Source organism: Leopardus geoffroyi, chromosome B3 (assembly GCF_018350155.1).
Source record: "Leopardus geoffroyi isolate Oge1 chromosome B3, O.geoffroyi_Oge1_pat1.0, whole genome shotgun sequence".
NCBI classification, from domain to species: domain Eukaryota; kingdom Metazoa; phylum Chordata; class Mammalia; order Carnivora; family Felidae; genus Leopardus; species Leopardus geoffroyi.
In genome coordinates this window covers 141,644,176-141,658,947 of record NC_059337.1, presented here as the reverse complement: position 1 = coordinate 141,658,947, position 14,772 = coordinate 141,644,176, and positions in this window count along the sequence as shown.

Sequence of the window (14,772 nt, the reverse complement as noted above, 5' to 3'; positions counted from 1 at the left end):
CACTACATTTTGCAAACAAGTAATACATTCTAAGGGCAATTTGTCTACGAATTGTGACCTTTTGATGATGCGTTTGGTTCCCCACCTGCCCCCCCCCCCCCACCCCAGGGAAGTTGAGCTTCTTTGTCATACAAGTTTGATTCATACTTTAATTTTTTTTAAAAAGCAAATGGTCTGTACAACACATTGCAACACTGAGCTGATTGCCAACGCCGTTGTGGCTGCAGTCAATATTTCTAATTTACGCCCTTCGAGATACACAGGGAGCCCCCGGCCCACTTCGCCAGCAGCCTCAAACGCACACATCTCTGCCCCTGACATTTTATAGTCTGTAGTTTTCTTAATGTTATATGGATTTTTTTTTTTTTTTAAAGGAAGGATAATTTATGCCAGTGCCTGTTAATGATGCACCTTTAACCGAAGATAAAACACGTCCCTTTTCCTCCCGATTCCACCCTTCTGGCCTGGGTGCTGCAGATCGTTTTCCTACGGAAAAGGAGGTCGGCTCTTTGAATCCCCCGACCGGTGCATAACTTTGTGTTAATTACCTCAGGACGAGAGAGTGGCTCAGAAGCAATCATCTTTGTTTGTTAACACACCCTCGCTGTGCCACCACTCCCCATAAATAAAACATAACTGAGATTACAATGTCATGTTCGCCGGGACTCCGGACCCTGCTAACTGCTCTCGTAGAATGCACAAGACAGCTCCCGGCAGCCGGGTTCCGCTGTGAGGTGGCCCCATCAGGATCGCCTCTCATTTGCTCAGTCACCTCGTGCCCACCCGGCCCCGGCTGGGTCTGCAATCCCCAGGCGCTCTGATGTCGGGCAGGCTGGCGGGAAGCTCCCTTCGTGGCTCCTCCAATTCACGAGTCAGGCTCGTAAGTATGCGATGGTGTTTTTCGCCGCCCGGAGGGGTCCCGAGTGGACCGGCAGGATGCAGAGCTGTGGGCGGGAAGTTAGCACGCGTGGGCTGTGGGAACAGCTGGAGTCACTGACAGGCATGCGATTATCCCTCCACGCCGGTGCCTTGTCCCCCATGTACACAGATAAGAAAACGAGAGACGGCCGATGAGACGAATGAGTTGGAACAACGTAATAAGAAGATTGAGGCAGGCGCCGGTTTAAATAGAATGAAAACACTCAAGGCGTGGGTTTTCCAAAGTCTGCTTTGCAAGTTTCGCTCTGAGCTTCCTGGCTGTCAGAGAGAAAAGGGCTACAGTGGGTATTATGCAGGAGGGAAAGAATCATTGTACCTCAGGGCGAGCAGGGTGCTTCTGTGTACTTTAATCTCAAAACAGTTTCTCTAATGGACCCTCCTATGGAGTTATGCCTCTCAATGTGTGGTCCGTGACCCCCGGGGTGTGGCGGGGTGGGGGGCGGGTAGGAAAAAGACTCCCGGGCAGTCACAAGCTGCTTAAAACTTCACATTCTGGGGGCGCCTGGGGGGCTCAGTCGGCTAAGCGGCTGACTCTTGATTTCAGCTCAGGTCATGATCTCACGGTTTGTGAGTTCAAGCCCCGCATCAGGTTTCGTGCTAACAGCATGGAGCTTGCTTGGGATTCTCTGTCTCCCTCTCTCTCTGCCCCTCCCCTGCTTGCACTCTGTTTTTCTCTCTCAAAAATAAATAAGCATTAAAAAAAAAATCCTAGAGATCAAATGCATAGACAGAGTTGAAATTTCTTTCATTTGGGGTGAAGGGCACTTCGTTTTTAGTGAATTATCAATGTGCTCTTGAACTCATGTGGTTTTCAAAGTTTTCTAGTCTTATATTGGTAAATAGATTGGTAGAATAAGTTAAGTGTTAATTTTGTTAATCTTTGTTTTTCTTGGTAATTGCTTTGGAAAGCAGGAATGGGTAGGGTACTGAACCTCAGGGCATTTGCTTCAGACAAGAGTTGAGAATCACTTATAAAAAAGACCATGACAAACCTCACCTGCATCCCGACACCAGTGTATATTTAGGCTGTGATAATCCTACACGCGTGATGTCACTAATAACCGAACTTTAAACTCTATGCAGCAAAACCTGATACAATTAAAAACAAAAATAGACAAATCCACAGGTACAGCTGGAGAGTTTTTATTTTATTTTATTTTATTTGCTTATTTTGAGAGAGGGAAAGAGAGAGAATCTGAAGCAGGCTCTGCACTGTCAGCTCAGAGCCCAACGCGGGGCTCAAGCCCGGGAACTGTGAGATCATGACCTGAGCCGAAATCAAGAGTCAGGTGCTCAACTGCCTGAGCCATCCAGGCGCCCCCAGTCGGAGGTTTTAATATTCCTCTCTTGACACTTGATAGAACAGACAGACAGCAAGTGAAAAAGCACGTCAAAGGTAACGTTATCAATTAACACCGTCAGCTCACAAGGACCTGACTGACACGTATAGAACAACAGAACACAGGGAACATCCACCAAGGCGGACCATTATCTGGGCTACCCAAACAAGTGGTTTGGATCAGGAGAGACAAACTTCCAGTTGTCAAACAAACAATTCGTGGAAACGGAATCTACAACACAGAGAATGCAGGTCAATAATATTGTATTAATTTTGTATGAGGGCAGATACGAACCAGAGTTATTGTGATGATCATTTCATAATGTACAAAAATGTCAAATCACTATGACGTGTACCTAAAACAAATAGGATATTGTAAGCCAATTATACATCAGTAAACACGGAATTGTTATTTAAATCAACAAACAAATTAAAAAAAAAACCCAGACCGGGCAAACGAAACATCAAAATTTGCGGGACACGGCTAAAGCAGTGCTTAAAGAAAAATTAAATGTTTGTATTAGAAAAAAAGTTCTCGGGGCGCCTGGGAAGCTCAGTCAGTTGAGCATCTGACTTCAGCTCAGGTCATGATCTCGCGGTTCGTGGGTTCGAGTCCTGCATCGGGCTCTGTGCTGACAGCTCAGAGTCTGGAGCCCGCTTCAGATTCTGTGTCTCCCTCTCCCTCTGACCCTCCCCCACTTGTGTTCTGTCTCTCTCAAAAATAAATAAACATTAAAAAAATTTTAAAAAAGCGAAAAAAATTCTCAAATCAGTGCTCTTCCACTTTAAGAAACTAGAAAAAAAATACAACAAACTAAACCTAAAATAATAAAAAAGAAGAAATAATAAAGAGTGGAAAGCACTGAAATAGAAAACAGGAAAAGCTATAGAGAAAATTAAAGATATAGTTCTTCAAAAGATCAATAAACTGATAAATGTCTAACTGGACTGATTAGGAAAAAAGACAGAAAACACAAGTTACCAATATTAAGAATGAAATAAGGGACATCACTTCATGTCCTACAGATATTAAAACAATAATAAGAGAATGCTACGAACACATTTATGCCAACAAAGCCCACAACTTACATGAAATGGAAAAGTTCCTTGAAATTTGCATATTGCCAAAGGTCATTCAAGAAGAAATAGATAGCCTGACTAGCTCCATATTTATTAAAGAAATGAAATTTGTAGTTAAAAAACTTCCCACAAAAACAAAACAAAACTGCCAGATTCAGCTGGCTTCACCAACCATTTAAGAAAGAAGTATTATTAATTGTACACTAGAACTTCCTGCAAATAGAGGAGGAGGGAGTAATCTAACTCCTTTTACGAGGCTCGCATTACCCTGATGTCTGAACCACATAGAGATATTACAAGAAGAGAAGACTACAGATTAATATCTCTCTTGGACATAAATCCTTAACAAATATTTAGCCAGTTGAATTCAGTATGAATTCATTGTATGAAATGATGATATATCATGACCAAGTGGGTTTTATTCCAGGAATTAAAGTATCAGTTAATGTAATTCACTATGATAGCAAACTAAAAAGACAAAAAATGTATGCTTATTTGACAAAATTATTTGAAAAATTATGTTGACAAATATATGATATTTGACAAAATTTAACACTCAGTATTGGTTAAAAACCTTTGGCAAACTATTTATAAAGGAATTTCCTAAATCTACAAAAGTTTACAGCTAACATCATACTGAGTGGTGAAAAACTGAACGCTTCCCCTTAGATCAGGAACAAGGCAATGATATCTGCATTTACCACACCTATTCATCATTATATGTGATATCTTAGACAATGTCGTAAGAAAAAAAAAAAGACATATGAATTGGAAAGGAAGAAGTAAAACTTTTTCTTCCCAGATGACATTAATTTTTGCATGGACAATACCAATGATTTGACAAAAATCCATTTAGAACTGACAAGTGAGTTTGGTAAGGTTGCAGGATACAAGGTCAGTATACAAAAGTAGACTGAATTGTCTTTTTTTAAATGTTTATTTCTTTATTGTGAGAGAGAGAGAGAGAGAGAGAGAGCAAGCAGGGGAGGGGCAGAGACAGAGAGAGAGAGAGAGAGGGAGAGAGAGAGTCTCAAGCAGCCTCCGAGCTGTCAGCACAGAGCCTGATGCGGGGCTCGATCTCACAAACCATGAGATCATGACCTGAGCTGTTATCAAGGATATTGGATGCTTAACCAACTGAGCCACCCAGGCACCGCAAAAATAAATTGCATTTCCTGCATAATATCAGTGAATACCTGTCATTTAAACTTTTAAAAGCAATACCATTTATAATTATATGAAAAAAGAAATGTTAAGGGAGAAATGGAACCAAAAACATGTGTGTGTATACTGAACACTGAAAAACATTGCTGAGAAGAATTAAAGAAGATTCAAATAAAGGAAGAGATACATTATGATTACAGATCACAGGACTGAGTATTTTTTTTTTTGATGTTTATTTAATTTTGAGAGACAGAGAGACAGAGCACACGTGGGAAAGGGGCAGAGAGAGAGGGAGACACAGAATCCAAAGCAGGCTCCAGGCTCTGATCTGTCAACACAGAGCCTGACATGGGGCTTGAACTCACGGATGGTGAGATCATGACCTGAGCCAAAGTCAGACGCTTAACCGACTGAGCCACCCAGGCACCCCTCACAGGACTCAGTATTAAATCTCCCTATATTTATTCATATAGTCAAAGAAATCCTAATTGAAATTTCAGCAGAAATTTTAAAAGTAGAAGTTTACAAGCTGATTCTAAAGTGTATGTAGAAATAACAAGCATTTAGAATAGCCTAAATAATTAAAAAATATTGGGGGTATTCATATGACCTGATTTTAAGACTTACTGTAAAGTTGCAGTAATCAAGATTGTTGGTATTGGCAGAGAGGTAGATTTATAGATCAATGGACTAGAATACAGAGTCCAGCAATAGACCCAGACATACGTGTTCACTTGGGTTTTGACTGTGGTCCCAAGCAACTCAATGAACGATTGGATATCCATATGCAAAAAAAAATAAATCTCAACTTTTACTTCCCATCTCAAAAAAAAATTAGCTCAAAATGGTTCACAACCTTAAATGCAAGAGCTTAAATTATAAAACCTCTAAAGAAAACGTAGGAGAAAATCCTCATGACCTTGGATTAATTAGGCGAAGATTTCTAAATTTTTTTTTAACGTTTATTTATTTTTTGAGAGACAGAGACAAAGCATGAGCAGAGGAGGGGCAGAGAGAGAGAGAGGGAGTCAAAGAATCCAAAGCAGGCTCCAGGCTCTGAGCTGTCAGCACAAAGCCTGACTTGGGGCTCGAACTCACAAACCGCAAGATCATGACCTGAGCCAAAGTCAGACGCCCAACCGACTGAGCCACCCTGGCGCCCCTAAAAATAGGCAAAATATTTGAACAAACGCTTTGCTAAAGAAGATATATGAATGTCACATAAGCCCAGGGAAAGGTACTCAATGCCATCAACCATTAGGGAAATACAAAGTAAAACCAGAATAAGATACCATGACCAGCTAAGTATAATTGCTAAAAATTGAAAAAAAAAATTGATAACCACAGTGCTGACAAGGATAAAGAGCAACCAGAACTCTCATACAAATGTAAAATAATTACATCCTAATGTAACGGAAGGTAAAATCATAGCTTTGGAAAGAGTTTGGCAATTTCTTACAAAGCTAAACACGCCTTTACTGTGGACCCCTGACAATAGCATTCCTTGGTACTCACCTAAGAGAAGTACGTAAGTTCGCACGAAGGTTTTCGCTTAAATTTACTCATAATAACCGAAGAGCCTGGAAACCACTCTAATGTTCATCGGTGATGATATGAATAAGCAAACAATGGAATGATAGTCAGCAATAGAGTGACAAGCTCCCCTTCCATGCAAAACACGATGACTCTCAAACGCGTTACGTTACATGGGAGATGCCAAGTGAAAGAAGCTAGAGATTCTATGTGCGTTAGCTTCACTTGCGGAACATTCTAGAACAGGTAAAGCCGCAGTGATAGAGGGCAGACCCATGAATCAGAAGGGCGGGAAGAAGGGCACGAGGGAACTTTAAGGGTGATGGTGTTCTAGATCATGAATATAGTGGTGGTTATTGCGGTGGCTACATTTGTCAACACTTAACCAAACTAAACATTTAAAGTTGGTGAAGTTTATTGTACAACAGCTGCACTTCACTAAACCTGACTGAAAGCAAGAATGCCAAGACTAAAATTCAGCTGTTCACAGGAGAGCAGGAAAGGTGAACTGGGGAGGAGTATGCCGTTCTGCGGTATTCCGAGCGATTTTAATTATTTGGAGGAAGTCATACAACAAAGGTTTGGGTTAAGTTTCTTGAGTCTCAGGACTTGGAACCAGACTGAGAAATTCCCAGAGTTTATGGTCCCGGTGCCTCTCGTGGCCATGGCCGACCTGACTAACCAGTCATTCCTCTTGCTCACGAGCCCAAATGTAACTTTGAATCCTCCTTAGTTTAGCTCCAGCGGCCACAACCCTTTCTTGGACTTAGCCTGAGACACGAGATCGTCATCGGTAGGTAGATGTTCTCTCCATGGGCTGAAACACAGAATCCTGATGCTTCCAGGCGGATGGACCCTTGGACTTGACCTCCTCCCCGCAAGGGCTCCAAGTATATCCTGGGGGAAGGGCCCCCATCTGGATGTCACGGGGCTCTTTGTGGCTCACCGGGAAATTCCAATTCTCTCAATTCCTGGAAACCAGACCAGAAACACCTTCCCTAACAAGTCATATGACCCTAGTGTGTGATACCCGCAAATTTCTAGATCGCAAATTATTCTTAATTCCTAAGTATGAAGTTGCATTTGAGTAAAGATGAAGGCAAATGCCCACATCTCACTGGCTTGTTTTAATGGGAGGGGTGGACGCGGTGGGCTGAACCGGTGTCTGAAGTCAAAGTGCTGTTGGACACTGTTCTTTGACTTCCAGCCCTGCTGTCGTGACAGGGGAACGCACAATGCGCTCCTCACGGACTTACTTTGCGCTGTAAGAAGCCCCCGTTTTTGAACTTCTTAGAATCGGTATTATTTTTATAAGCGATGGATGTTCATCGTTCTAAAAACGTAAGCGACATATAAAAGGACAATATAACAAGAAAAAATCGCGAACACCACGCATTTGGTCACACCCCCTCCCCGGGGAAGTGCGCCTCATTCAGGAATCTCCTTGTGCATGAATCAGGTAGGGACGGGTGGTTCTTAGTCATGGCGCTTCGTGGTGAGAGATGGACATTTAAAAGAGATCCCTCTAAGATTAAAAGAAAAAAGACCAGCCACTCCACCTTTCTCTGCCTTAGTCTCCTCGTCTCCAAAACGGTGGGTGACACTTGCATCACAGAATTGTGACAAGGGTCAAATGAGGCCACACGGGCAGAGTGCCTGGCCCCGTGTGGGCACGCTACAAATGCGCATCCTTTTCTTTCTGGTGGTTGAGTGGATGGAGGAATCGAGGTTTAAGTGGTGTAGGTGTGGGTCCTGGAGGGGAGTGGGTCACGCACTCATGAGTGTGTGGCTGGAGAGAGTTTAAGTAAATGATGTTGAGAAGTCAGGAAACCAGCAAGGTCTGGTGAGTACCCCAGCATAGCATAGGTGATGAGCTGTCCCCATCGGGTCTGGTTTGGAGGGGTGGTTGCTGGGCCTCGAGAAGGGGCAGAGGGCCAGGGGCCGCCCAGTAAAGCCGATCCACATGCAGTGGTGAGGCCTTTGCGTGTGCTGTTCCCCCTGCCGGGGATGCCCTTTGCATTTTCCCCAGGCAGCCCCGTGGGGCCCCTCCCAGGGCGTGGACCCTACCTTCATTCCACCCCTCTTGGAAACCAGTGTCGGCATTCGTAGAGTAACTTTTTTTTTTTTCTTTTAAAGCACAAAACCACTTTGTTATTGTTTTAAAAAGGAAAGCTGACTTGGAACCCGATCGCTAAAGCAGATAAAAGTGTGATTTATGAGTAGACGTGCTGTGCGCGTGCGTCTGTACTCGTGGTATTTACTGAGTGGAACTGTAGCGTGACTGGGAGGGAAAGGGTCCTTGCCACCAGGCCACGCTGCCTCCTCCACGAGTTTGAGCTTAGAATTGGCCTTCAGCTGGGACTCGGCTTGACGCAGCCCCAGTGGCCAAGAGAGACAGAAGAACGTGGCAAGTGTTTGCAGAGGGGGGTTGGAGCGAGGCTGTCGGAGGAGTTCATGACGGCGTAGGTTCTTGAAGGAGGAGTGGGGTTTGTCAAGAGGAGATGAAGGGGCAGAAGAAGGTGGGGCAGCAGGGGTGACGGCGGAGAGACCCCGAGGACATGGCGCCTTCAGAAAACCGCCTGGCGTTCGTGTGAGGCCGGCATGTGGGGTGCATGTGGAAGAAGATGGCGCACAGGGACGCGCTCGTGTCTTAGAAGAAGGACTGCCTCTCCCAGGAGATGGGACTCACCCTTGGTGGCTCCCCAGCCATTGACTGGCTCCCAGGGGCATCCAGAAGTAGGGTCTGGGGTCCCAACGTTGCCACGAGGACAGGATTTCCTGCGGAAGATCAGTGCGTGCTCCTTTGACAGAATCCCCGAGAACCATTTTGCCCCGGGGGGCGATCCTTCGGGTGGGGGGTAGTGAAGGTGCGCCAGCCTGCCTGGCGGTGTGATGTTGGGGACGGCGCGGAGCGTTTTGTAGACAAGGTCCTCGAGCTCTGAATCTGTAACCTCTCGAGGTGCTCTTGAAAGGAGCGTTGTAAAAGGCAGAACTTGGAGGTGCCAGGGGGAGAGCAGGACCTCTGAGCTGAGTTAATTACCGCCCTGTAATGTGGCAGGAAATAGGGCCCCGAGGTCTAATTCCATCCTCGGTAACATTTGGACATTTTATGGAAGATGCCGTAGTTAACGACAATGCACCAAACAGGTAATTGTTTAGCAAAATGCGCCTGTCAGAACTCCGTGACCTCTGTGAATCATATTCCGCTCCTGGTGTCTTCTTGGGGTAATGAAATGCACTTCTGTTCCTTCTGTTGAGCTCTTCGCGTTCTCCCAGAATAACTGGCAAAATGGATGGCTGGGGAGGCTTTGGCTTGTCGTCCGCTTGCGTGCTGGGGAAATGTTCGATCGGGTTTCAGAGCAATTTCCAAAGTTTGGGAAAAATAAAATGAGGGAGGTGGCACAGCTCTGGAAAGCTCTCCAGGGTTGGCTCCGGAAGACCCCTGCGATCGTCAGCTCCTCCGGAGGAGGGATGTTCGAGGGGCTGAGCGTGGGCAGAGGAGCCCCAGCTGGAGTGGGGCTCCGGATGGGACACCCTGGTCCCCGTCCTGCCAGATTTGCTGTATCACTCTTCGGTTATTTACCGCTCGCACCTAGAGGCATGTGATGAATTGTGCCAGAGGAAAGAATCCATAAGGAGGACTTTAGGATAAGAAGATAGAGAAAAGGAGAAAGAAAATGGAAGCCGGGCTGAACTAAGTTCATGAGATGCCACCACGGGCCCCTTCTGCTTGCTAGAAATTTGGCTCTGATCTTCCCGCTTGCCAACGCAAAGAGGGGAATTTTAGCCACCCCAGATTACAGAAGAATTGAGGGTGTTTGGGCCTGGCTAAGTCAGTTTGTCAGACTACAGGAGTAGAGATGGGGCCTGGGGGCGGGCAGGGGACACGCTGGACAGCCCGGCCGCCTTTGCTCACTGTATTGGGTGGGAAGCGGTCAGGACGCTCCCCGGGGAAGGTTGAAGTGTCACAGGAAGCCGCCGGGCCATGGAGGCTCCAACCAGAGTGGTTTTCTCTACCCCAAGCGACCCTCTTACACCAGTGGGCGGGCTACCGAGGGCGCAGATGAAGGCAGGACGTGGGGTGAACCACAACAGCTCACGATGAAGGCCGCAGCCAGAAGCTTGTCAGGGATGAGAATTCTTGGGCTCCACCCCAGCCTGCAGACTCGAGTGTGGGATGAGGCCCAGGATTCCGGATTTCCGGGATCTCCCAGCTGATCTGACGCAGGCTAACGCTGAGAGTCACTGACGTCAAGCATGCTAAGTGGGGCGGGGGGGCGTGAAGCCGCCCCAGAAACCAGCTGAAGACACAAACCCTGAAGTGCCTTGCACGGACATGAGTGCTGGGGCCCGTGTCAGACATAGGTCCTTGAACCCGGTGGTGGCTGAGCCAGCTGGACGGGGCGGCACGGGCCTCTAGGAACAGGGAGAAGAGTCACGTGATTCCCCAGTGTCCCAGAGGAGGGACTGGAGCTTGAGATTGGCAACCTTGCCCCCGAGGAGCTGGGAATTTAGTTTCTGGCCCACTGCTTGGGGCCGGGGGTGGTGGGGGGTGCTGAGGGGGGAGGGGGGGCAGACCTGCGGGGACTTCTTCCCTCCCAAGTCCCCACGCCGCAGGCATTTCTCAGCATTGAAAACGAACATTCTCACGCGTGTCTCTGTGACGCGTTTTCTCCGACGTATGTGAATACTGTTGATAGAGAAAAAACACAAAGTCATTTTAAAGGGTTTCCTGAATTCTTTGTGTGTTTTCTCAGCCTCTCTGGGGATTCGAAAAGTGTTGGTGTTTTTTTGTTTTTTGTTTTTTGTTTTTTTTTTGTTTTTTTTGTGGGGCTTTGCGAGATTTTCCTTTTTCAAAAAAATTTTTTATTAAAAAACTTTTTTTAATGTCTATTTTTGAGAGGTGGGGGAGGGGCAGAGAGAGAGAGAGAGAGAGAGAGAGGGAGACACAGAATCCGAAGTAGGTTCCAGGCTCTGAGCTGGCAGCACAGAGCCCTATGCGGGGCTCGATCTCACGAACCCTGAGATCATGACCTGAGCCGAAGTCAGACGCTCAACTGACTGAGCCACCTAGGCGCCCAAGATACTTTTATTTATTTATTTATTTATTTATTTATTTATTATTTATTTATTGAGAGACAGAGCACAAGGGGGGATGGGTAGAGAGAGGAGACATAGAATCTGAAGCAGGTTCCAGGCTCTGAGCTGTCAGGACAGAGCCCGATGCGGGGCTCGAACTGACAAGCCATGAGATCATGACCTAAGCTGAAGTCTGGGGCTCAACCGACTGAACCACCTAGGCGCCCAAGATACTTTTATTAACTAATTAATTAATTAATTATTGAGAGACAGAGAGAGAGACAGAGCACAAGCGGGGGATGGGCAGAGAGAGGGAGACACAGAATCCGAAGCCGGCTCCAGGCTCCGAGCTGTCAGCACAGAGCCCAAAGTGGGGCTCGAACCCATGAACTGAGAGCCGAAGTTGGACGCTTAACCAACTGAGCCACCCAGGCGCCCCGCGAGATTTTCTTTTTGACATTATAACGCAGTCCGCAACCTCAAGGGGGTTGGGAACCAGCGACCCTGGAGTTCACTGTGAGTGTGCTGCCGGTGGGCCATTCCTAGTCCTGCATTCGGGCTCCATGATACGCACACATCTCCGTGGCGTTTCCATTCAGACCCGACGAGGAGCCCCTCGATGGCCTGTGTTGGGTCGGAGTCCTGGGACGACGGCGACAGAACCCAACTCGTCTGGGTTGGAGGCCAAGGGCCTTACTGTTCCGGGTGACTGAGATATCCGTGGGAACTTTCATGTGCAGTGGGGTCCAGGGCCTCAAGCGGTGCCCGCAAGCCTCCCCACTCCCTCATGCACCTCCCGGTTCTGCTGTCCACTTCTTGGCTTCATGTGGCAGGTAAGACGGTGCCGGCATCCTCCAGGCCTAGCAATCCCGGCGGAAGCCTGTGAGTGGCCTCTCTTGCCTCATGCAGCCATCCCTGGACGAACTGCTCTGGCCACCCGGCCCCTGCGGCAGAAGGGGGGAAACAGGACCCGTGACTAACTGTCCCCCGGGTACCATATACAGTGGGGGAGTCCTCCCAAGGAATGCCAAGGAGAGGGAGGGGGAAGGGTGAATGCAGACACAGTGGTAGACTCCATGGGTGCTCCATGGTTTACTCCATGGGTGCAGGTGGACCCCCTGACTCTCAGGAGGCAAGATTCAGAGGTCCTGAGGGGGCCCCGGTGAGCAGGATCCTGGCTCGGGGAGACCCATTTGCACAAAGTGGCACCATGTGGTGACACACACATTGCCTGTCCCCTGGAGGCTTCCCCTGGAGATGGGGATGGTGAGCCCAGGGCAGGGCCTGGGCAGGGACAGGGGCTCGGGTCCCTAGGTGATGGGCTGCCTCCCTAGAGCCAGGGTCTCATGAATGGCTGGCCACAAAGGTCTCTGGTAAAAGGGTAGATGACTCAGTCTAGCCCACCGGCATCCCCTGGAAAGGTGACGAACAGCTGTGCCCCGCAGGGTGTGGGCTGCTCAAGGCTGGGGTGGGAGGGGGAGGTGACAGTGGCCTTGAGATCCAGAAGCTGGGTCCAATTGCTGGCCTTCCGCTGGGGTTCCCAGCTCCCCACCTCCCGGCCACTTCCGGGCTCCCACAGGGAGACCCTCTCGGCACCTCCAGGCCCTGTGTTATCCCTCCCTCCTCCCTCCCTCCTTCCTCCCGCCCTCCTTCTCTTCCTGCTTATCATTGGGGCTGCAGAGACAGTAACACCCAGCCTAGGTCTGGGGAGAGGGAGTCTCTCCTCGTAGCAGGACTGCCCCCAAGAGCATTCGGCCCTCTGGGGACCACACGGGGAAGCCCACACCACAGCCAGCGCTGGACCCCAGGCCTCTCCGGAGCCCACAGTCCTCCCGCTGCCTTTTCTTCCACAGCCGGGGAGCAGGGAAGGGGGCCTTGAGCAGGACCTGGGTGGGTCCCTGGGTGGGAAATAATGCCGTCTGCCTTCTCTTAATCAAAAGCACAGCTCTTTGGAAGGGAGGAGAATGCGATTCCACAATTGGTTTCAATTAGAGATTTGCTACTATTTGATTAAGATGTATTATTGATTTGGGATTGTTTCAAGCAAGCCCAGGCTCCTTTTCTGAGGTAAAGGGGGGCGGTGGCGGCTTGGGAACTGATGGGCGCCAGGTGGGCTGGGACCCTGGGGGTCAGAGGCACCCTGGCTGTTGTCTTCTGCAGATCCGGCTGTGATGACCACATTGCTGCTGTGGCCAAAGCCCGGTGGCCGGCTCTAGAAAGGTGACGTTAGCTAGCCAGCCTCCCTGCAGGCTTTTCCTGCTCCAGGGCTGTGGCAGCGTCCACTGCCCCCAGGCTTGGCCTCTGGCCCCCTCCAGCCTCCCTGGGCTCCCCTACACACTCTTCATTCTGATCCTTCCATCTAGAACCTTCCTCTATCTCTCCTCAGGTTACTCCTGCTTAGTCTTCAAGCCTCCAGGTAAGCTTTAACCCCTGCCCCTCTGCAGGGTCCCCCTTGATTCTCTCCAGGCCACTTGTGTGTGGTCCTCCCTCCTCTCCGTGGCCCCGGGATGCAGCCCAAGTTTGTGGAGTGTCAGAGAGCTGGTGGGGGACACGGCTCCAGCCCACTCTTATGGAACCCGTGGCAGGTAGTCTGGTGGATTGTTCTTTATTAGCCCAGATGCCCCGTGGCAGAGGCCAGAAAGGCTGCCTTGGGACGAGAGGCCTGGGATCGGGGCTCTGGGCTGAGCCTCTGAGGTGGTGGCACAGGGCGAGGGGACCCAGTGTGTCCTCACTGTCTAGCATGTCACAGCCACCTAGCAAGTGTCCGTGGCACTGAACGGAACCCCCTCCCGTCCAGGGCTTCCGTTTCCTAATCTGGAGAGGGGATGCGGCCACTGTCCCCTCCTCTAGGCCTGCTGGAAGGTTCCAGCGAAGGGAGGTGTACGAGGGTCCAGTCCACAGCCTGGCCACGCCAGGAGTGCAGTTAAGCACGATGGGCTGTGCCCTGAAATCCAGCTTCCTTCGGGTCTCAGATGGGCTTGGAAGGCCCCCCCCCCCCCAGTCTGCTATCTGTAGGCTCATCCTCACTTTTCCTGGCACCTGCAGAGAGAACGTGGGAGCAAAGGCAGGCCGAGAAGGCCGGCGCCTGTAGAGGGAGAGACCTTCAAGGCTTCCAGCCGGCTGGGAGCACAGGGCAGACATGTGGGAGGAGATGAGCTGGGGAGCCGAGCCACACCTGTTCAGAGGACACCTTATGCAGGTTCCAAGGATGCTGGACTGGCCTTCCGATGCATGAGCGGGCGTGGCGTGGCCAGATGGCCGTGGTCCGCCGAGCGACTCACGATCCCTCCCGTGCGGCGTGGTGCTGCCCCGTGGAGCGAGGCTATCCCAGAAGAACTACATTTCCCAGAAGCCCCTGCATCCAGGTGTAGCCAGATGACTGGCTCTCAATCAATCAGTGATGCTGGAGGTAAAGCCGGTCTCTACAGAAGAGGAGAAGCCCCGTGACTTTTCCTCACCGTCTGCAAGCAGAGAGGCCGGAAGCCTCGGGGCCTGGCAGAGACACAGAATGCAAGGGACATGGGTTTCTGACTCACCACGTGCGGGAAGAGTTCCCGTTGCAGCCGGGAGCGCTGGTATCGGACCGTGACATAAGCGAGAAAGTTCTATCCCGTTAACCCCGGACGCTGTGGTTATTT